General features: G+C 41.4%; 1 protein-coding gene across 3 annotated transcripts in view; it reads right to left on the reverse strand.

Moving 5' to 3' along the window:
* The window catches only part of WARS2 (tryptophanyl tRNA synthetase 2, mitochondrial), a 66,344-nt gene that overhangs the window by 36,321 nt on the left and 4,950 nt on the right, over nt 1-25,073 (reverse strand). For 2 of the 3 annotated variants that reach the window (XM_036342858.1, XM_036342857.1), the window contains exon 2: nt 11,449-11,496. The exons of the other annotated variant lie outside the window; for it this stretch is intronic. The gene's annotated coding sequence lies outside the window, so the exon portion shown is untranslated. The remainder of the gene's footprint in view (nt 1-11,448; nt 11,497-25,073) is intronic. 3 annotated transcript variants of the gene reach the window in all.

The following is a 25,073-nucleotide window of genomic DNA, read 5'->3' on the forward strand; positions in this document are numbered from 1 at the left end:
TTGAGATATGTGAGCGTCAAGGCTACTTACATTTGCCTTTCCCATCCCCAGGAATTCCAAACACTACAAATATGGTCTGTTTTCCCCTAGCCGCTCACTTTTCTCTCTGCTCCTGAGATGATAGCCCTAAAGTAGAATGCCATGTTATAGGTCCAAAGTTGCACTTGATCTAAGCACTCAGGAGACCTAAAAGATTTTTGACTCTGAGGATATGAAATATATCTTGAAGTAACTGCAAACAAATATACCTTACCAATGAAACACACACACACACACACACACACACACACACACACACACACACAACAGGCCTGCAAATGACTAACTCCCCAAATCATAATTTAGAAATAATTCGTAGTTGAGAACTGAGGCTCAGGGAGCAGAAGAGAAAGAGGGAGGGACAGAGAAAGAAAGGGGGGAGGGGTCCTGAAGGGAGGGAGGAAGAGATGGAGAGAGGAAGAGAGAGGAGTTAGCATAGAATAAGCACCTATCACTGAGGCTTCCTCCAATACCTTGAGACCTTAACCAGCCCTGGGTTCCTGATATGGGAATAAGCAAAGGGAGCTTTCAGTGAGGTAAAAATGATTAATGGGCGTTAGGGACTGATTGATGAAGGGAGAAAGCAAAGCAGAAAAACAAGCTCTGAATTTAATAAGTAGAAGAGAGAGAAAAAATACCATCCAGAAATACTTGACCTAGGATGAAGAGAGACTCTTTATGTTAATGTAAAGAGTTATGACGACTAGGAATATCAATCTGAAAAAAAAAAAGAGCAGGAATATTTCCACATCAATGCCTCCATGGTCAAACTAAGGAATTATTCCCCAGGAGAAATGGAGAAACTAATTCTTGAGGGAACTAGAAGAGAAAGCACCAGAGGACAGACAGAGGGGAAAAGGAATTGTGACCAGTGGGAACGGCCCGAACAGGATCTAATTCATCTTTTTCACTCTCTAGTTTCTGTGATTTTCTGTGTCCACGCAAAGGGAACGATGTTATCAAGAAATGTTTCGTTCAATGTTCAAGCAGCCATTAAGCAAATACAGCCTGGAAATGAGAACTGGATTTTTGGTCTTAAAAATATACAGAGAGCATCCTGCTCTTCTGCGGTGAGTTTATGTTCGCGTCTGTTCCCGGGCAAGAGTCAGCAGGCAGCCCGCAGCATGGTGGGGGAGATACGCCTGGTACCATGAAATCACAGGGCTGGAATGTGGAGTTCGGATGGGGGGAGGATGGGGGTTCTGTGTTCAAAAGCACTGGAGTTGGGGGAGGTGGGGGAAGCCTGGGCTTCCCAGTGGACGGGAGGCAAACCACAAAGAAAACAGCTTTAGGACTAGCCACAGGCATTCATTCACTCATGGGAAGCCTGGAGCATCAACCTACAATCCCATCACAGAGTACCGGGGCTAAAAAAAGGGGCGTTTTCACAAAACAGGGCTTCATTTTTATTTCAGGTGTATTTCCTTAATAAATGCCACTTCCAACCAGTACAGTGATTGGCTCATTTTGTGACAGGACCAGCACTCCCAATGGGCAGCTGCAGCCCTGGGATTTGAACTGTTCCAGAAGAGAGGGTGGGTGTGCGAATCAAAGGGAGAGCATACTGATCAATCCGGCAGATGTAGCTAAAACTCCTCCTGTCTGAAGGGACAGTGCATATGTAAAAATCATAATTATCTTAATTTTAACTACTGCACCCAACTACAATTGAAAAATCCCAACCTGCTAATTATGGGAAAAGACAGTTTTTGTGATTAACTAAATAGAGCTTCTGTCTTTAATCGCTAGTGAATAAAATACGTTAAAAGGAGGCTGCCTACTAGCTTTGAAACTCAATGACGGTGGGAACCAGACATCAACAAAAGATTTCAAGACTCATTACAGAATCCTGCTTCCATCCAGCTGCAACGCCAATTGTTCATCACACCTGTCTCAACCCCAGTCAAAGGTAAACCAAAAACTTGGCTGAACAACTACTATGTCCAACTGGTCCTATGAATGGCATGTTATCACAGATTGTGATAAAGGAGCAATCAGCCTGGCCAGTGTGGCTTAGTGGTTGAGTGTCAACCTATGAACCAGGAGGTCACGGTTCAATTCCTGGTCAGGGCACACGCCTGGGTTGCCAGCTTGATCCCCAGTAAGAGGGCATGCAGGAGGCAGCCAATAGGTGATTCTCTCTCATCATTGATGTTTCTCTCTCTCCCTCTTCTTCCTCTCTCTGAAATCAATCAAAAAATATTTTTTAAGTAATCAACAATAGTATCAATGAATTGGGATGAAAGTCTCTTTCTGTAAGTCTAGTTATTCTGTGTGTAAATAAAGTATACAGCTTACCACTCTCATTCCTTAGCTCTCTGTTAGCATTCTCAATTCTATCCTTTATGTCACCCAACTATTTCAATCCTAGGCTCCTCGAATATCTCCTCAAAACTCTTTAAAATGTGTGCACTACCGATTAGTGATTTAAGAGCTGAAATAGAGGCGACCCTGCATAGCAAAACAGCACTTCAGCCGGGAGGACCCAGGTGCTGCGTCTTTGAAGCTTGCTTTGGCTGTGGCTTAGCGTTGTTCTGCCGCAGTCAGCTCTTTCTTCCAGAAAGTATAGGAGCCCAGGGTCTGGAGAGAAAGTGCTGACTCAGCACCAAGAAAAATGGGTTTGTTTCTGCTTAGAAATGAAACCAGATGCTCAGATGTGGGAATCAATATAGTAAATATTAATTCGGTATAAGAGAAAGCAGGTCATATATGGCCCCCAAAGAAGAAATAATTTGTAGGTCAACAATTAAAACGGAAGGAAAGATTGCTTTTTAAAAAGGGGGGAACTTATCTTTTTTTTAAAGACTGTGATTTTCTTTTTTTAAAAATATATTTTATTGATTTTTTACAGAGAGGAAGGGAGAGGGAGAGGGGCAGAGTTAGAAACATTGATCAGCTGCTCCTGCACACTCCCTACTGAGGCTGTGCCTGCAACCAAGGTACAGCCCTTGACCGGAATCAAACCAACACCTCCCCTTCAGTCTGCAGGCCGACGCTCTAGCCACTGAGCCAAACTGGTCAGGGCTAGACTGTGATTTTCTTAAGGGCCTAGGTCAGTGGTCAGCAAACTGTGGCTCGCGAGCCACATGCGGCTCTTTGGCCCCTTGAGTGTGGCTCTTCCACAAAATACTGACTTCTGCACATGGGCCACGAAGTTTCAATCACACTGTATGTGCACACCTGCATGTGGTATTTTGTGGAAGAGCCACACTCAAGGGGCCAAAGAGCCGCATGTGGCTCGTGAGCTGCAGTTTGCCAACCATGGGCCTAGGTGATAAGCATTTGGTACCTATTGTTAGGCGAGTGAAAGAATTTAAAAGGAATAAACTTGAGTTTTAAAAGTTTCCTAGAGACTTTTTAAGCCACTTCCAAATATTAAGAGCTGGGCACCTTTTTCCTGGGTGCCTGTGCTATCCTTCCATCAGCTGATGAAATGCTTTCACACAAGTCTTTCCCTTCTTGGGGGCACGTCCACTATCAGAACTTCCCTGGCACTTGCTCAGACCTCATCTCAGGCGATGAATAGGAATCACTGGCCCCACTTCCCAGGGAAGGACAGGCAAGGTCTGGACCCGAGCTCCCATCCAGTCTGTCTCCTTCCTTCATGCGGGGCTGCACCCAGATAGACTTTCCTGACTTCAAGGTTGGCTTGGCCTGGCCTTGAGGAACCCTCACTCCCACCAACACCTCCCCTCCACCCACACACTTCTCAGAAGGGGAAAGTGTGCCACAGAGAGGTTTACCAAAAGGCCAAGGGCACACAGCAGCTGGGACCAGAATCCTGATCTCCAGAGCTCTCACTCTCTCCTCCCCTCCCTCCTTCCCCTCCCTCTCCCTCTCCCAGAGATTCCCCCCCTTTTCCAAGGACCCTTCGCTCCCTCCCTTCCTCCTCCCTCCCTCTCCCTCTCCCAGGGATCCCTAGTCTCCCTCCCTCTCTTTCCCCAAGCAGAACAGACCCCTCCTTCACCAGCTCCTCATTACTGCACATATCGCACTGGTAACTTGGTAAATATTGTCTTATTTGCTTAGTAAATATTTCCCCACCTAGAATACGAGCTCCTCTAGGCCAGGGCTGTCTCTCTCATCTTTACATCCCCAGAACATAGCAGTGCCAGGTACATTGTGAGCACCTAATAAATGTTAGCAGAATGAATGACAAATCTTTTCCCCCCACTTTGGCTCCAAATGTAAAGGGCAAAATAACGGTAAACAAAATGGACCAAATGTTCCAGTTATAGGCAGTTCTTAACAAGCTATGTTCTAAGAGCTTGTTTGAAAATTGGTTTTCTGAAACTCACAGACTCAACTCTTTAAATGGTGGTTAAGCTCCTGGAAGGCAGCCCATGGAAGCCTCGTTGAGCCCACAGTATTCCTGGAGAATGGTTTTAATATCCCATTTCAGCTCTACCTAAACACCATTCATAAAATTGTTTCTGTGGGAAGATGAACTCCAAGTTCGATTTGGGACACCAGAAACCCACCCAGTGGTGGCTCTGACTGTGAAGTCGAAAGGGCTTAAGGGGAGCAATCTGATGTGAAGACAAGGTTGCATTTTGATATGGAATAGACTTCAAAAATTAGACTGTATGATCACTACAAGTGGGACAACATGCCGAAGCTTCCCCAAGCATCCATTAGCTTTCCTAACACTGGTACTGTGAGGATGGCCCTCGGGGCAGCTGCCCTGGCTGCATGCAAGAGCAGAAGGAAGGCGGAAGGCAGGCACTGGACCCTTCAGTAGGTCGCCTGTACCAGCAGCAGCACACCAGATCAGGGAACTTGCTAGAAATGAAGCCCGGCCAGTGTCACTCAGTGGTTGAGTGTCGACCTATGAACCAGGAGTTCACCATTCGATTCCTGGTCAGGGCACATGCCCGGGCTGTGGGTTTAATCCCCAGTGTGGGGTGTGCAGGAGGCAGCTGATCAATGATTCTCTCTCATCATTGATGTCTCTATTTCTCTCTTCCTCTCCCTTCCTCTATGAAATCAATGAAACATTAAAAAAAAAAATACCAATTTCTTTGTCCTCACCCAGATCTACCAAAGCAGAAATTCTAAGTGTGAGCTTAATCCAGAAGAAGAAATGAGAAGCGTTGGGCAACCTGGGCTTGGACAAGCCCTCGGATCATTCTGATATAAGCTCCCGTTAGAGAGGGATTTAGGGGCACCAATGTCAATGTTTCAAATTCCCTTTAACTACGTAAAATGAGGTCCAGATGAAAGCTCTAGAAATGAACAAGGGAAGACATCTTCTTAGCCAACAGTTCTCAGTCTTGGCTGTACAGTGATCAGCTGGGAGCTTTAAAAAATACCGATGCCTGGGCCCCTTCCTCAGAGATTCTGATTCAATCAGTCTGGGATTTGGCGTGAGCACTGGGATTTTTAAAAGCTCCCCAGGTGATTCTAATGTGCACCCAGATGGAAAAAACACTGCTCTAAGCCAACTACTACACAATTATTCTCCGCAGCTGCCAATCTGCTAAGAAACACACACAAATGAAAAGACTGTAAAAACGTGAAAAGTAAATCCACTTATAATTTACATTTCAAGGCAACACAATCCCTGAGACAGTTATGTATTAACACGTGGTCAGAGGCCTGCTTGGCTTCAGGCAGTTCTGCTGTCCCATTCAGCAGCCAAGCCCGTCAGCAGGTTTGAAGGTGTGCTTACAGCAGGGGCCACAATGGGTTCTTAAACGGGACCGGAGGGCCGGAACAAAAGCATGGATGGAGTGTTTGTGTGAACTAATATAAATTCAAAGTAAATATCATTACATAAAAGGGTACGGTCTTTTTTTTTTTAGTTTTATTCATTTCAAATGGGCTGGATCTGGCCCGCGGGCCGTAGTTTGACCACGGCTGGCTTAGAGCCTCGAGGCTGGGGAGAAAAGGCACCTGTGACAGGTAAGCACACCACCTTCCACTATTAGGTAAACATACTTGGCAATGTCCGGTTCCATAACTTATGGCTCAGAGAGTCAGGGAGCCTATATAGCCCGAACTTCACCAAGAAAATAATCCCACTAAGAAAGTTTCGACATCAGAATTGTAATGGATAGAAAACAAACTTATCTCTGCAAAAAAATTCTCTTTCGTACCCATTTCCCTGCCTGGCAAACTCTCTAAAGCCCTCTGATCCCTATCAGAGAGTCTGAATTCAACACTCCAGCAGCTGTGAGTCTCACGTTAACTCAATCACATGACCAAAACTTGGACTAACAACAGGAGGTCTTGGCTAAGTGAAGCTGAGATGCCAAAAAGTCTTACACACAACATGTGAAATAACGCCATGACTATCGCCAGTGTTCTGAACCTCCGAGGAGAATTTCTTACAAGGTACTCACAGTCCAGAGGAGGAAAAATTTCTAAGGTTATTTTCATGGCATAAAGATGAGAGAGAGAGAGAGAGAGAGAGAGAGAGAGAGAGAGAGGATGAATGACTCTCTTGGCTGTCTTGACCACTACTAGGAGAAAGAAGTCTCATTTTCCAGCAACCCATGGCTCCTTTCTCATCATCCAACCTGTAGCCGGATACAATCCCCAGGGCTGTTTTCAACATTCACATCAGTTCAGACCCTCTGTCAGCTCAGATTAACTCAACTTTAGACTAAGTTACAAAAATGGCAAAGGCAAGCAGTAAAATATGATAAGGATAATTTGTGTGGTTATTAACCATTGGTTAAGAAGCAAGCTCTAGCTCCAGGTTGCCTGCGTTGAAGTTCTGTCTCTATTACTTATATGGCCGTGAGCATCCATAACACGGAGATAGTAGTTATACCCACCTCACAGAGTGGCTGGGGGACTAGAATGAGATTATCAGTGTGAAGTGCTTGGTGCCTGGCATGCAGTGAACAATCCATAGTTAGCTGATCATTTATGAAGGTAAAAAATTTAAGTGTCTCATATATATATAAAAAATGTATATATGTATAAATTGAATTTATTGGGGTGGCATTGGTTAATAAAATTATATAGGTTTCAGGTATACAATTCTACCACACATCATCCGTATATTGTATTGTGGTTTATCACCACAAGACAAGTCTCCTTCCATCACCATTTATCCCTCCTTACCTTCTTCTACCTCCTCCCCCCCACACCCTTTCTCTCTAGCAATCACCATACTGTTGTCTGTCTGTGTCCATGCGTCTTTCTTTTTTTTCTTCACTTAATCCCTTCATCCTTCTCACCTAGCCCGCCCCCTCCCACCCCCCCACCCCTGCCCGCCCCCTGACAGCTGTGAGTCTGTTCTCTGTATCCATGAGTCTGTCTCCACTTCGTTAGAAACAAAAGAAAAAAATAAACAATTGGGACTACATCAAACTAAAAAGTTTTTGCACAGCAAAGGAAATAGTGGAGTTAGGGCTTGAACCTACATAGATCAGCTTCAGCTGTCTATACTGCAGAAGGAGACTAGGAGGATATAAGCAAAGCATTCAAGAAATTGTTTGCTTTCACCCCCTCTGATCCAATAAATGATGCTACCCTTCTAGAAAGTATGACCTCAAATCTGCTTTAATTTTACATTATAATGAACTTCTAAGGAGACGTGTGATTCGTTCTCTCCTCTCTCTCTCTCTCTCTCTCTCTCTCTCTCTCTCTCTCTCTCTCTCTCCCCCTCTCTCTCTCCCTCCCTCCCTCCCTCCCTCCCTCCTCACAACAAAGACAACTGCCCTGTACAGGTCTTGTTTTCACTTAGAAGTGGTGGTGGGCACCAGCGCAGGTGACAGGGACAGTGGTTCTTATTCATCTGGGCAGCAGCTTCCGTGCTAATTCTAAACACAGGTGGTGAGACAGCCAGCCAGCGGAAGGGGGAAGGACTCACCGCTGACATGTGCAACCGGGAAGATTGATGGTTTCCCTCTCTCCTTCTCCCCAACGCGGCGGCCTGGGGGCAGAGTCGCGGGCGCTGCTGTGCTGGGGACAGTGAAACACACAGCGCAGTGTCTACCTTGCTGCCGCGCTGATTAATGAGACTGAAATGACACAGAAAGCAGGCGGCGCTCCGGCCAGGGAATTCACAGGCCTTTCTTTCTTTAATGATTTCCACAAAAGCAGTTCCCATAAACAGCCGGGCTTGAACTGGAGTACCCCGTGGCTTGAGCGAGGCAGGGGTATATTTGGAGGAATGCGCCGAGCTAAGGGTGAGGGTGGGAGGGGAGCTTGTAAGGAAGTAAATTCACTTACGATCGGGTGGGTACAAATCACACAATGAACGAATTCCCCTCCTCTATCTGCTTCCAGGTAAGGTAGTTATTCACCTACTCAACTTACTGTAAAGAGGGCCGGAGAGGACACTTGCACGAAGATTTCCTTGCTAACAACAGCTTGGTGTTTTGAGCTGGGAGATAATATCATCCATTTTTCATGCTCTACCGTAGCTACATAATATCTACATTAAAACAGTAATTTCTCTTTGAGAAAAGATGAATCTTAACACCAAATATTATTTCTGGTACTTACTATCAATATCTATTGGGCATACCCATTTGGAGGTCCCACCAGCGGCTCTTCAAACTTAATACCATATCAAAAATACGTCTAATCATGTCTATGATTTTTTAAAGCTCCTTAGGAAGGATTCTTATGATGCTTTGTATGAAATAAATAAACTTGAGAAAACAAGAAAAATTCACATTTGGAAAGCAGCATCAGCTGATCATGAATTCATGTCCCTTTTTACATTGGAAAGATCATCGGAATAATCTCTGGGAGCTCTCGATGATAGGCCACAATGTCAGGAACAAAGAGTCCAACACATTTTGACACGCCAGTAGCTTCCTGCGTGTCGCGCCTCTGGGCTCTTACACAGGTTCCGAAAGTGTACGTTCGTAGATGCAGAGACTGTGTTGTCAAAGAAGTATCAGTATTGGAGGCATTTCAGAATTTTCAATTCCTCACACTTACCAATAAACCTTAGAATTTCCCACAGTCGAGTGCTTAGCTCTTACTGTAAAACTTCACCATCACATTCAATTTTCTACTCCCATTTAGTGGTGACATCACAATTCTGATTTGTACTCACTCTGTGTGTACATGTATGTGTATGTCTGAGTATATAAAATAACTTGACAGTCTCCCGTCAGTTGTCTCATTGTACCTACTAAAATTCGAGAATATTTCTTTATTTACAAGAGCCTTCCCTTTCCTGATTGTTTACACAAATTGGTGACTCTCTTCTCACTCTGGTATTAAGTTGCCTCATCATGTATTGTTCAAGCTGAAGAAATAATTACTTTACCAGGAAGGTAATGTAGCATTATAGTTTCATTCCTCTAATCCCAATTATTTCATTTGGAATTTGTGCATTCCTGTACTAATAAAGTTGTGAATGTATAAACCAAAAATAATGATTTTCTTGTATATTTTAGTTTGATTCTCAATAACTCCAAAAGATTGCCTTTATTCGCCAATGAGTATTTATCATGTCCCCTTTGAGGTTAATGCTGTTTTCCAATTAGCTTTCAACTCTGATTTTGTTTTTATATATTATATGTTTTATATGGGTATATTCTATTTTTATAAATATGCTTGGAGTGAAAAATGATAATTTTTCAACAGCTTCACCATGAAATCAGCATTCACACTCAAACTATAATGATTTAAATGCAATTTACTTCCAAGTTTTTCAGACCACTCCCTCTCCAATTGGAAATGTTTACGTTGTACATAATTCTCTTCTATGAATAAATTTCAGTAGGTAAAATAACTAGTGTTCTAATAGGTAAAATAATTAGTAAAATAATTAAGTAGGTAAACTAATTTAGAAAAGAATTAAAATAATAGAACACTGCTCTCATTTTCAACAATTTCAATCTGATGGTTGAAAGTACATTATTTTTCATCACTTATTATTGAACAATTATTAATCATAAAATACTTGGTACCACAAGTGACACCACTGGTTGTCAAAAGCAGTAACTCTTTGACATTTTTGTAAAAAATAACATTGATTTTTATTTTGATATTACTATCAAATAATCATCGTTATTGAGAAAGTGATAGCAAATGCTCGAATCTGAGCCACCAAATAACAAAAAGAGTGAGTGACTTTCTTTATTTTCCATCTTGATGAGAATTTTTTTAAAGCACTGTTGCAGAAGAAAATAGCCCAATGCCCTTTCAGATGATTTATGTAACAAGTATTTTACAAGTTCTCCCATGTTCCTGACAATCTTACCTTTTTTGCTGGTTCCCACCCCACCAGCACTGCTGAGTTAATAAGGCCCAAGTCTACCTTTTCAGCCTTTTTCTTCCACCACCACACTCCATGTATTAGCGATATACCCATCTTAGTCCCCTGAAGAACTGTACTCTTTTTCAGCTCCAGCCCTTTGTACATTCAATTCTCTCTGCCTACTTGCCTTTCTCCACTTGACAAATGTCAATTATCCCTTACAAACCAGTTCAGATGTTACCACGTTTGTGAGGTCTTCCTCCAAGACCTACAATGCTTTGTTCTCCCTCCTTTATAGCACGGGGCTGTTCTGTAATTCACTTTCCCTACAAGACTACCACCATCAGCAGCCAGTGAAATCTTCACGGGTAAGAACCATGTTTTTATTCCTAATATCAACAAGGTGAAGGTTCAATATACATAGATGAAGGAAGTAGAAATGAATACTAACTGTATGTGACTTAGAGAATGCAGGAACTGGGAATCAGGCTTAAGTTCCTTGACACTCAGCAGCCCCAGGAGAGAGGAGAATAAGAAAGGACATTTACTGAGACTAGCAGGGTATTTTCAAATGATCCCTTCTCAGGTTACCCGTGCAAATGCTACTTATTTTTTAGTCATCGATATCTACAACACTCAGAACACTTTTCCCAATTCTTAATGTATTGTAACTTTAGTTGAATCTATACTAAAATGCTCTTGGAATAAAATGTCCTGAAAAATATTTTTACGAACCCTTTAAAAATGGCTCAACTCTCTGTAGAATGCAAGCAATCTTACCTTAAGGTTCAGAGTGAATTTTATGTGATGATTTCCTGACATTCTATTTTAATAATATGCTGTTAAAGAGGCATTCACAAGTACAGAGGAGCTCATAGTATCAATTCAGCTCTGCCCTTGGGGAGAGTGTGTCTAACCTACAATACAGGGTCATTTCCTCTTTTCGGGAGGACAAGCATCGCATGCACCCCACTGGGGACCAGGCGCAACCCTGGTCCAGCAGGGGCAGAAACACAGCAGAGCGCTCGCTGCAGGACCAGGATGTTCTGAGTTAAGAAATGGGGTTTATGGGAAAACCTAGCGGAAATGGGTTAACGTTTTTTTAATCTGAATCTTTAAGAAGGGTAAAATAAGAATCTCACAATCAACATCAGATGTCGGGTGATGACTTCAACACGACAAATAACCTCTTAAAACAAAATATTTTGAAATCTAGTTCCTTCTTCACTTACCTGCTGCTGCTACGGTTCAAGGGGCCAAGGCTTCCACTGTGACAGTTCCTAAAACCAAAAGCAACGTGGAGAAAAAGGCTTTGGTCCTACTGATGCCCCCGGTAATGAAGCAACGGCAAACTCCTAATGTTGACTGGTAAGTTGAGGAGAAATGGACGTTTCAGTATCTGGATCATTTTAACTTCCCTTTGTTAGGAAATAATCCATTTGGAACATTAGTTCACTGATTTAAAATCATAACAAGACCATGCTGTATTTTATGAAGGATAATGCATACATTTTCCCAGTGAACAAGTCACATTTGACTAGCCTCATCTTAAGGAATGTCCTCTGCAGGCCACGGTTGCTCTGTATATAATTACTAAATGAATGAGAGTTTCATCACCAGGTTCCTTTTTATTCTCATAGAAAATAAGTCTTTTTCCTTTGCTTTTCAAACATGTCTATCCTTGTCCTTCTTTCCCTTCAAAGGCTTTTACTGAACTAAAGGCACATGCTATTCAATCTGGGATCTTGATGTTCAGTTTTCATATCTGATACAGGTTCCCAAGTCTCTCAAACACACCATGCTAGCCATTCCGTTTTAAATAGAAAGATCTGAACTATGTCAAAGTTACTGGAACATTCAGATGAGGGGGCATGTAGGAGGCAGCCCATCAATGTTTTGCTCTCACACTGATGTTTCTCTCCCTCTCCCTTCCTTTCTCTCTGAAAATCAATTTGAAAAATCTTTTTAAAAAGGTTACATGTACGTTAAGTCCTCACTTGAAGTTGTCAATAGGTTCTGCGACTTGAAGTGAAATGACATAAAACAAAACTAATTTTACCATAGGCTAACTGACATAAGCAAGAATTAAGTTCCTAGGGTATCTCATCAATGTTATAACAGAATGATGTGGAGCAAAATGACATTATTCAAGGACCTGCTGTATGTGCACAAAGCTTAGCAGGGATAATGCTGCTAAGAATCATCAACATTGCTTTGCTTAATTTATGTTTGGAGATTTTGTTTTTCTTTTTTCTTTTGGTTAATTCTCACCCAAGGATATTTTTTTCATTAATTTTTAGAGAGTGTGGAAGGGAGGGAAGGAGGGTGTGTGTGAGAGAGAAACATCGATGTGAAAAAGACACATCGATTGGTTGCCTCCTGCACATGCCCCGACCCGGGGCCAGGGGTTGAACCCACAACCCTTCAGGGCACAGGCCAATGCTCCAACCACCAAGTCACACCAACGAGGGCTTGGTTGGTTTTCTTAATCTAGGAGAACTACTTGTTTTCCCCCAATACCAAGATATCTGAAGAGAGAAGGACAGGGAGATTTTGAGAGTAAAGTCTCTGAATGACACCAGTTTGGAGCAGAGTGAGAAATGACTTTGGCTCTACTGGATACACTGAAAAAAGTGCAAAATCAGAGTGCTGGTGTCCACAACACTCCCTTCAGTGAGCTGGCCAGCAGCCAGCGGGGGCTTTTCCAGCTTCCTAGGTCAGCAGGAGAGATCTGGGAGTTTCCTTAGTATTTAGGGTGCAGCTTGGGGCCCATTCCTGTCCACCGGGAAAAGTTGTGGTGTGGGTAGGGCTTGGCAACTCTTCCTGCCATCCCATCTCTGTGCAAGAGATAAAATGGCAACGGTCCTACAATTTTACCTACTGTAGAAGCTATAAATTCATCCCTCAGTACATCCTGCAAACACCCCAGCCAAAGCCTGCTTTATCAGGGCTTAGAGTTAGATGGCCTCCAGCTACCTTAAAACACAGCCAGATGCTCCCCGGTATTACAGGTCTCATTATGCAAGGCTCCTCCCCGATCCCAGAGGAGACCAAACGACATGCCATTGCTTGCTTTTGCTTCCTATCCACATTTTAAAATAACAGAAGAAAAAGAAGAAAAAAATCAGCCACAATTGGCTCCAGTTGGTGTGAATAATGAGACGTGGTTGTCAGATTCCTGGAAAGCTGCCAGCCTGGTCATTAGCTGGCCAGATACTGGGCCCACTTATCCAGAGGATAAGGAATACAGTTTTAAATGAGGTCAATTTTAAGGAGACTTTAAATTTGGCATTCGGGTGTGGGATGAAACCATCTAGGAATTAAAATCCTCCTTACATTAAGTTCTCCCCATAAGAAAGAGGTAGACTGGAATGAGATGGAGCTTCCTCAGCTTTGGACAGCAAGCCTTGCCCAATTAAAACCTGGTCTTTTTTTGAAGTCTATGATGGAAGAATCCTAACTTTGACAAGTTGGCAGTAATCCTTGTGATCTATTTTACTGGGATATATATACATATATACTGCAAAACTGGAGAGCAGACTCTGCCTGTGATCATTAGACAGACTGGACCAAGTGCCTCAAGCCTTTGATGCCCCTGACATATTATTTTCTGGATGGTGTCCAGCAACCCAATGCAGAATAGCTTTTTCTCTACTGTATCCAGATGGCAAATGGAAGAGATCAAATTCAACAGTTTCAGGGCTAACCTTAATGGATGTGAAAGGCTGGCTTCTCTACCAGCTTTTCAGGGATCTACAATACAAAAAAGGCCTTTGAACAAAGAGACAAATAATTGGCTTCCCCCCACCCCCCCTCTCTTCAAAACTAAACCATGGATGTGGTAATCTGGTTCAAATCCATCTTCTGGTTGAAAAGGACAGCCAAATATCTGATCAGTTCTAATCACGGACACTCTCGTGACACTTTCTTTTCTTTTCTTTTTTTTAAAAACAGTTTTACAGTTTTTAATGCATTTTAAATTAGGAAGGGAACGAAAGGCTCTCATGATACTTTCTGTGAAGTTCAGATGGCTGTTATTCTTAATATTCTGGACAGCATTTTCCTCCCTTCAGGCAAATATTTTCAATCTTCCTCTATTTCCTCCAAAACTTTAATAATAATAATTATACACACACACACACACACACACACACACACATATATATACACACACCAATATATACATGTTCCTAAATGTTTTAGCAGCAGCATCTTATAGTAAGATTTCACACCCCCACTAGGAGCTGAATTTCAGAATGGGCTAGCATGAGTCTTACACATTTGTATCATTGTATAAGCATAGACTAGGACTTCACTATAAAGCCATTTGTGCAGGAAGGAATAAGGTAGGAAGGTCTACCTCACTCTTCAGGCTTATTGAAGTTCCAGAAATACCTCATTATAAAACAATGTCACATGAAAGTCTTATTGTGTAGATCATAAGATGGGCTGTGTAATGAGTAAGTGGTAGAGGAGGCAACCATGAGGAGGAGGGCTCAGTATTTGAAAGAAGGGTACAAGTTTAACCTCTGTGAGTCAGCAAAACAGAAATAAGGTGATTTAAAGTAGGAGTTCTTAACCTAGGACAGTGATGGCGAACCTATGACACGCGTGTCAGAGGTGACAGGTGAACTCTTTTTGGTTGATTTTTCTTTGTTAAATGGCATTTAAATATATAAAACAAACATCAAAAATATAAGTCTTTGTTTTACTATGGTTGCAAATATCAAAAAATTTCTATATGTGACACGGCACCAGAGTTAAGTTAGGGTTTTTCAAAATGCTGACACACCGAGCTCAAAAGGTTCGCCATCACTGACCTAGGATGATGAAATTGTACACAAAGTTTTGAGAGTTTATGTACATATTTTTCTAGGTAGAAGGTCCACATTTTAATCAAAGGAAATAGTGACACGGCCCCTCAAAGTATAAGAACTCTTAGGATAAGACTTAATAGAAACAAGATGAAGGACATTAACATATCTAAAGAAAGAATATGCCCCCTGGATGGGTGGAAGCATAGAAAAAGAAGCTCTATTGGAAAAACCTTGGCCATGTGTTTAAAGAGCTGACCAAGGGAAATGGTGTGTTATAACAGTGGCCAGCAATACATAGCCCAAGGAGTATATCCCATAGTGGAGATGGAGCTTTGGGTTATCATAACTTGATTACACTGGCCAATGAGGTGATACCATGAACATCCCTATCAAGCTATCTTATTTAATAATTGGGCTTCCTAAATAAATTTGCCTGCAAATAGAGACTATGACAATCAATGAGTAAAAGTAGCTGGTACTCAAGATCATTCTTTATTCATATATGATATGTCATGTGCACGTGTGTATGTGTGTGGTGTGTGTGTCTATGTGTGTGCACAGATACATGTGTATTTATCCAAAAAACATCTTCCTCACTTGGTTCCCAGGATGTCACCTTCTACTTTTTCTTCCATCTCTGGCTACTACTATCTTAGCTGGTTCTTCTCATCATCCCAATCTCTTAATGTTGGAATGCTCACAGACTCAGTACTTGGACCTCTTCTCTTCTCTTTCTACAAATACTGCCTAGATGATCACACCTAATCACTTAGCTTTAGGGACAGTCTACACCAAGGACTCACAAATTTGTATCTCTATGTAGACCTCTTTCTTGAGCTTGGTCTGTATCTAACTGCCTACCTGACATCTCCATGTAGATGTTCATGAGGCATCTAAACTCCACATATCTAAAACTCAACTCCTGATCTCCACCCCTCAAAGTCTTATTTATTCCCTTTTCACTCTTTACCATCTCAATGTCAAATTCATTCTTTCTGTTGGTCTGGCCAAAAACCTGGGAATTATTCTTGACTCTTTCCTATCTTTCATCCTACATCTAATCAATTTTTTAAAAATCTTGTTGGGTCTACATTCTTTAAAAAATAAATATCCAGAATCTGACCACTTCTCATGAAATCATCTTCACTGCTCATCCAAGTCCAAGCCACCGTTATCTCTCACTCGAATCTTGTATTAGGTCCTAACTGGTCTCCTTGTTCCACTATTCTATTTTTTCACGTAACAGCCAGACTGAGGCTTTAAAACCTATAACAGATGATGTCACTCTTCCAAACAAAGCCTTCCAGTGACTCTTCAACTCTTACAATTGTTTCTAAAGTTCTATACAATTGACTTCCTCACTTCTACTTTCCTATTAGCCATCTGATTTCATATCCTACTACTATAATGGCAAGCATAATGCAAAACCAACCAAAGTTTAGGGCCCTAGTTTCCTCCCCTTCTAGCTAGGTAGGTTTAAACAACTCCTTCTTCACATATACACCTTGATAGCTTAAAAAATCTGAACCAATGCAGAATTTACCTATTAATGTAATTTACAGTCTCTAGTTTCAATCAGACTCTCAAATCTCAATACTGCTTATTGAACCCTTTTAAAAAACTTACATATTGCTCACAATGTGCCTTGTACCGTTCTAGACACTTATAAATATTAACTCATTAATCCTCACAATAATCCTCTGAGATAGATGCTGTTATTGGGATAATACTTAATAGAAATAAGATAGAGACATTTATATATCTAAGGAAAGAATATGCCCCTCTTTATGAGTTTTACAGATAAAGAAATTAAAACACAGAAAGGTTAAGTGAATTGCCCAGGGCATACTGCTAATCAGGGGTTGAAGTGGTAGAGTTTATAGTTCTAAACCCTGGCAGTTTGGCTTTTAACTTTTTAAAAAAATGTTTTTATGGGTTCTAGAGAGAAAGGAAGGGAGAGGGAAAGAAAGAGAGAAACATCGATGTGGTCAGCTGTTTCCTGCACTCTGACCTGTTGGTGTATGGGACAGCGCTCAACCAACTAAGCCACACCAGCCAGGGCCTCAAGCTTTTAACTTTTTTTTTTTTAAGCTTTTAACTTTTAATTCATCTTACAGATGAAGAAAATTAGGTACAGAGAGGTTCAGTAACTTGCCCAAGGACATCTAGTTATCAAGTGGAAGAACTTGAATTTGAGCCCAGAGAGTCTGACTTAGAGCCCATACACTACAGCACTAACCTATTCCATCTCCTTGGGACGTAAGCCCCCTGAGACAATTACACCCATCAGGTTTTGGAGTCCCTAGATTTCCCAGCCCATTCCCAGCAAACTGATCTAGACCCACAGCCACCTCTACCTCTCTTTCCCAGTCTCAGAGTTGATCTCTCTCTCCTAGTGTTCAATCATTTGCTCTGGGTTGCATCTCTTCCATTGCTTTCCACCTCTTTGCTGTTATCTTTAGCCTATCCATCTTTACTTGCTCCTATAACCATGCTCATGCGCAGGTCTCTTCCATCCTAAAAGATTCTACCTCCAAAAAACTCACTTGGTCAGGCCATTCTTTATAGTTCCCTTCACCCTCTCTCGCACTTTCTTCTCATTCAGACTTCTGGAAAGAGCAATCTTCACTTCCTCACCTTTCATCTCCCCATAATTAATCTCCTGCACGCATAACTTTTCTAAGTTGTTGTTGTTAATATCATTCGTGATATACCAATTATAAACTATAATGGATAAACTTTAGTCTGTATACCCACTATCTTGCTCTTACTTCTTTTTCTTTGAAATTCTCTCCGCCCTCAGAACTCTTATATCCATAGTCTAATGGGACTTCTCTCACCTCTGTTTCTTTTTTTTGTTTTTTAATATATTTTATTGATTTTTTACAGAGAGGAAGGGGGAGAGATAGAGAGTTAGAAACATCGATCAGCTGCCTCCTGCACATCTCCCACTGGGGATGTGCGCGCAACCCAGGTACATGCCCTTGACCGGAATCGAACCCGGGACCCTTCAGTCCGCAGGCCGACGCTCTATCCACTGAGCCAAACCGGTTTCGGCTCATCTCTGTTTCTTTTTTGGATTCTTCAACTCTGGTCTCTCTCCCAGTCTGAGCCTACAGTGGGTTAAAAAAACCCTGATTTTTTAAAAAAATATTTTTCCCACTTTACATGCTTTTCTTGATGATCTTTCTGTATTAAAAACAAATTTAAGTGTTATTCAGCTGATAGTACTCCCATCAGTGGCCATGGCTTGGTTACTCCTTTTTGAAGAGACATTCCTCTCTCTCCCCATCCCTTTTTCACATGTGGTCCAAATGGAAGCTGGATGGCCCTATCTTCACATGGTTAGTCTAAAGATGGGCATTTGACTTTCAAGAAGACAGGTGACATGCAAGCCTGACCAAAAAGTCTGCTATTTAGACAGAAAAATAAGATGAGAGGATAGCTGTGTCTCTATTTGAGTCATAGATATGTTAATATATTCCCAATCAAAATTAAGGACACATGGTCTGCTGAAGAATTTCTGGTCCATTTTAGAATGTGAAAAACAATGTGGGAAATGTCATGTGGATGCTGAAATGTTGGAATTTCCAAGACATTTAAAAGATTTATAAGTACAGTTCGTCCTTGATTTAACAAGATGTCTGGCCACTGTAGTCACAGACTTATCAGGAAGATGCTATAATCAAACCTCTTCCTACAGAGATGACATTCTGTGACAGTTCTATGATTATGCTTAGTTTACATCAGGTTTTATTAAACATGTAAATGATAAACTGGTAAGCAAGTATAATAATGAAACTTTCCTTACCAACTACTTAAATTTCCTTACAAACTACCAGCCACTTTAAAAGAAGAAAATGTAAGTTCTTTGTAATGTCGATATAAATTGTGCTTAAGTCACACAACGCCACTCTTATCATGGTGCAAAGAAAAATGCAATAGCATTAGGCTGGAAGCTTACAAATGGCCTTTCTGTCTATATAGTGTAACAGTGCAGTGAGACATAGGGCTTTTTCTATATCTATGAGGACATACCGAGATCTATAAAGCAAAGGTTCTAGGCATGGTTTGAAAGGTTGCTTTAAAGGCACCCAAAATAAACAATTCAGAAAAATGGCAAAGTTAATGCAATAAGTGCACTTATTTCCTTAATGAGTTGAAGAAAGCATAGTTTTGATTATAATACAATGCCAGTTGTTGTATAGATAATACAGCACATTTATTGAACCAGTCTCTTGAGGCAAAACTGTCCTCAAAATAAAATCATCTCATCTTAATCTTTAACCCTATACTTTTCTATATACAGAGGCAGCAAGCTTTAGTGTAATATACAGAGGTAGGGAACTCCAGTATAATTAGCTACACCTGTGAAAAATAAAATTGGGGCTAGAGTAATGAAAAATGTCATTTTTAGCAACAAGTTGGAAATTCACAGCCTACTTGGAAAATCATTAAAATAAAATTGATATTATCTCCCAATCATCCAGATATTTGGGACAATAATGAGATCACTTAACTCTAGCAAATACTGAGCATCTTCTATAATTAAATACTTAAAACTGTATGGTTTAAATTCAACAATATGCCAAATGCCAATGGTATGTACTTTCCCTTATCTCAGTTTTATTTTTCACTGAATTCATTAACTCAATAAATACTTACTGAACTCTTTACAGGAATTCGTAGGCCAAAGATTTAAGTAATACCTCACTTTCTCACATGAATAGTTATCATAGCTAAGGTGCAACAGAAATAATTCTTCCTGCCCAGCCAGCGTGGCTCGGTGGTTGAACATTGACCTATGAACCAGGAGGTCATGGTTTAATTCCCGGTCAGAATACATGCCCGGGTTGTGGGTTCGATCCCCAATGTGGGGAGTGTAGAAGGCAGCCGATCAATGATTCTCATCATTGACGTTTCTCTCTCTCTCCTTCTCCCTTCCACTCTGAAATCAATTTAAAAAATTTTAAGAAACAAAAAACAAATAGAATTTTTTTTTTTAAAAAAGAGTTCTTCCTGCCCACCCTTCACTACTGGAGGTGGGCAGGTACATACTCCTGGTGAGGTTTGCCTGCTGAATGGCAGCCCAAGGCTGTACCTATGGAACAAGGTATTATTACAAACTGTTTCCTGCTGAAGAGTTCAAAAAGATCTAAATTTTAAAAAGAGCATGTTCTCCATCTGTCCTAAGCAAATACCTATAAACAGAGACAATATAAAGAAGGATGTGTTAATTTCTATAAGAAAAGTATAAAGTCCTATAAAATTCCAAAATGGGAGCAATCATTTACAGCTTCAGAAAGAAGTTTTCTAGAACCTACATATGAGTGATTTTTGTTTTTTGCCTCATTTTTAAAGAATGGTGGGATACCGACAAGGCTGAGAAGAAAGGCCTTTCCAGGAAGAGAGAGTGGTTTTAACAAAGAAGTAAAAGGGAACAGCTCCGAGCAAATGTGGCAACTCTATGAACTCCAGGGCAAAGGATCCATGGACGACAGCCATGGCCTAGAAAGTGTTTTGGATCTGGACAGTGACAGGTCTTGAATGTGGGGCTACAAGGAGTCTAAACTTTATGAGAAGCCCCCAAAGGGGCTTTAAGAATGACAGCGCTGCTTTTGGGAGATTAATCTGGTCAGATTGATTTTTTGAAGGGACAGGAGAATGTGGATATGGGGGGATCAAAGGATTATTAAGATTGATAAGGGTGGAGGAGAGAAAGGTTGTTGAATAGAATTACATATAATTGGAGAAATAATCATTGTCAGGCATGGAGGACCCAGTAGGTACTGAGCACTGGCCAAGGGACTTTATGTACATGGCAGGATCTCAAATCCACATAAAATTCCTACAATGTATTATTATTAATACCTTCTAGAGGAGAACACTGGGGTTTGGTGAGGTCAAATAACTTGCCTGGCAACACACAGTTCGTATGTGGTGGAGCCAAGTCCAACTGATCCCCAAAGTCACACACCTTCTGTTTTATCCCCTTCCTCATGGTGAAGAGCCGGTCAACTTTAAATGACAAGTATAATGTTCATATGACCACTTATCCTCTACACTTGCTTCTCTAGGTTACTGGGTTTCACAGCTTGGTGGCATGGGGGAGGCTGGGAAGGTGCCAGCCAGTGGAGAAGCCAAAGCTGCCTGCAGAGAAGGATTTTCCTTCACAACCATGATGGCCAGGTAACTAGTATCCACAGAGGGCCAACCTGGCTCTCTCCCCAGAACTGGCAAGGGCTTCACATAGTCTGGTTCTTAATATCTCCCTTGGGACTCCACCTTGATCCTGCACACTTACCCCCAGCCCAAGAGATCTCCTCTCTTCCAGCAAATTTATGAACTGGCTGCTCAGACCATTCTCCCCATGAGAGGACAGGAATCCAACTCGGGGATTTGAGTAAACAGCTCCATTTCCCTTCACCATTACATTCTCCTGCTTCCCAAAAGGGGCCTAAAGTAATACAGCCAGTAAAGCATGGGGCTGAATGAATATAAAGTAGAAGGGCCCATGCAAAGTCTCTGTTCATGGGGAGGATAAGGAACAGTTCATGAGGAGCCCTTTGATGGGTGTATAAAATAAACTCTGTTCAACACTGCTAAATTTAAAGCCTCAATAGCTTCCTAATTAATGTACTAATTCACTTTAATTCAATCAGTGAATTATAATGACAAGTATAATGTCCCTTTAAGAACTCTGGAATGAGAATCCTTTTGAATAAAATTCTTACTTAGCCCTTGCTAAAATGGCCCACAACACTAATTACTTTCATCTCTCTCCTCTTCCCACTTTGCACCTCTGCTACTTTTGAAGAAAGTACTCTAGCCATAAATCCCAATTAGACCCTAGATAGTGGTCCCCTGGTCATCCATCAGCTTCAACACTCACCACCTCCCCTCTGCCTGCAGGGCTGTGCACAGGTTGACCTTTTCGCTATAGAATGTGTATAAACAGAACTTCCTACATGCACCTTGGGACTCATGTGTTAAAAGCCCTTATTTTACACAGGGTAATCCTAGTGGCAGTAGCCAAATAGAGACATGGAGATAAATTTACAAGACAGCTTTGCTCCTTTCTCATAATTCATTGAGCCAAACAAGACTGTAGGAACAGCAACAACAAAGGATGATTTATAATTTCTGTTCTGTGTGTCACCATGGCAAGATACACAAGTGGCTTTCATGGAAGAGATTTAAAAGGTGCAAAGTAGTCATCAGCGTATTATCACAGATAATTTGTTTCAGAATTTAATATTATTTTATTATTTTTTAGTGTAAAGTTTGGAATCAGGCTATCTGAGTTTATATCGAGCCTCTAACACTTGCTAACTATATGACCTTGGGTGAGTTATTTAACCTCTCAGTATCCTCACCTATAGAACAGGACTCATATTAGCTCCTATCTCATTGGGTTATGAGGATTAAAAGAGTGAATGTATGTCAAGTGCTTTAAACCATGCTTGGTACATAGTAAGTACCCAATAGATGTGTGCTAGTATCACCTCTCCCATCATCATGTTTAGTAATAATTGAAATTGCAATAGGGTCCCCAAATAAATCACACATTCAACTAATTTTAGTACAAATAAGAAAATAATATCCGCCAAAACCGGTTTGGCTCAGTGGATAGAGCGTCGGCCTGCGGACTGAAAGGTCCCAGGTTCGATTCCGGTCAAGGGCATGTACCTGGGTTGCGAGCATATCCCCAGTAGGAGATGTGCAGGAGGCAGCTGATCGATGTTTCTCTCTCATCGATGTTTCTAACTCTCTATCTCTCTCCCTTCCTCTCTGTAAAAAAATCAATAAAATATATTAAAAAAAGAAAAAAGAAAATAATATCCCCTGAACTAAAGCTTGAAGGAATACTGATATTTCCTTATTTAGATTCACCATCTTACAAAATTGGTTTTAAAAATAGGAAGACAATGAAAATTTAATCAGTGAGTAAAAATTTTAAATGACTAGTGAAATTTTGTATTTGTAATGAAGATTAATGACAAACATGAAGCATTTTAAATATTACAATAAGAAATTCCACTTGAAAATGTTTTACAAGGCCAGATTTACGCTTTTATTTTATGCTTTCAAATACCTTCATGAAAAATCAACTATCACCTCAAGGACCTGGGCAAAGAAGCAACAGCCTGGCTGGTGTGGCTCAGTGGTTGAGCATCGACCCATGAACCAGAAGTCACTGGTTCGATTCCCAGCCCAGGTTGCAAGTTGTATCCCCAGCATGGGGCGTGCAGGAGGCAGCCAATTGATGATGTTTCTCTCTCATCGACGTTTCTATTTCTCTATCCCTCTCCCTTTCTCTCTCTAAAAAAACAATTAAAAACCATATTTTAAAAAAGAAAACATAACCAAGGTCATTGATTCAGGGCTCCATCCATGTGGAGTTGCCTGGCACTGTAGTCCCAGCCAGAACAGCAGAACAGGAATGAAAAGGAGACCGACATCCTTGCACACTGCTTGGTGTCCTGGCCGAGAGGGCAATGGATGGTGAAGCAAAAGTTGTGAGAACCAGGGTGGCTTGACTCTGCTTTTAGGAGACAGAGAGGCAATCAAAAAGGCAGTCCTTTAGCCACCTGAGTAGGTTCGAGAGATGCAAGGAAGACTGTGCCAAGAAAAAGAGCTCCAGGTGAATTTTGACAAATGACTGGAGGACCAATAGACCTCAGATGAAGGGGCAGTGAGAAGACCTAGATATGACCTTGCTTCGCTCAGTACACAGCAAAGTTAAGAAAAAGTGTTAAGCCTCCAACTGGGAATAAAAGATAGAGTATTGCTCAGAAATGATATATAGAGCAAACTGCAAATGCCTGAGCCGAGTTAAATTAAGTCAAGCTGGAGCCAATGGATCATCCCTGTGCCTATAAATTATCTCTCTGCATCTAGTGTCTCACACTGGCAGAGCAGCTTCTACCCAAAAAGAGTAAATTCTTCTTGGGAAAATTCAGGAAGAAGCCTCGGGCCTCAGGTTGCAGTCTCCAGAAGAGAAATTCCTGAGCCCCAAGTGGTGGCGGTAGAACGGAATCAAGAGCAGACCTGGAGTAAGTGTTCTTTATGAGGAGGCAAGAGGCCAGGTTCATCACAGCAGTGACTAAATGAATCCATAAAATCATCCTGTGCACAAAGACCAGCACATTATGCAGAAGGAAGCTGTGTCTGGAGAGAAAGAAGGAAGGAAGAAAAATTGGCCGCTATTATCTGAAGCACTTGTGTAGCTTTAGATAAATAGAATATATGTTGTATTTCACTGATAAAGTACATATATATCAAAGTAAATATTCCCCAACTACTCATTTACAGGGCAGCTCCTTAAAACGAACCCATCCATCACACATGGTCCTGAGCCAACAAACTCACTTGGATATTTAAAGAAGCTGAAGGAGTTTTCGAATGCATCATAAAAAGTCCAAGATTGTGTGGCACCACCTCAGAGGCCCCTGGTGGGAGGGGCATGGTGGGTGCAGAGGTCAACAAGCAGGGTTGCTGCTACTCCTTCAACCGGAAAAGCTCTGCTTTTATCTGATTTATCTAATCTGGGTTCATATAAAATAACACACCACTACTGGGCAAATGGGAAAAGCATAGGCAAGGGTGAGTTTGAATCCTGGTTCCACCACTTACTAGCTCTGTGACTTGAGAAAGTGACCTAATCTCTTAGTGCTTTAGTTTCCTTTTTTATAAAATGGGTAAGCCCGGCCAGCTTGGCTCAGTGGTTGAGTGTCAACCTATGAACCAGGAGGTCACAGTTCGGTTCCCAGTCAGGGCACATGCCCAGGTTTCAGGCTTGATCCCCAGCGTGGGGCGTGCAGAAGGCAGTGATTCTCTCTCATCATTGATGTTTCTCTCTCTCTCTCTCTCTCCCTCTCCCTTCCTCTCTGAAATCAATAAAAATGTATAAAAAATAAAATTATACAGGATTGTTGTGAGAAGTAAATAATATAAAGTATGTATAGCACATAGTATAAGGCTTTAGCATACAGCAGGCACTAGCTGTTAGTTCCTTTTCTGAAAGACATAGGGATGTG

Source organism: Myotis myotis, unplaced genomic scaffold (genome assembly GCF_014108235.1).
Source record: "Myotis myotis isolate mMyoMyo1 unplaced genomic scaffold, mMyoMyo1.p scaffold_m19_p_18, whole genome shotgun sequence".
Taxonomy (NCBI): domain Eukaryota; kingdom Metazoa; phylum Chordata; class Mammalia; order Chiroptera; family Vespertilionidae; genus Myotis; species Myotis myotis.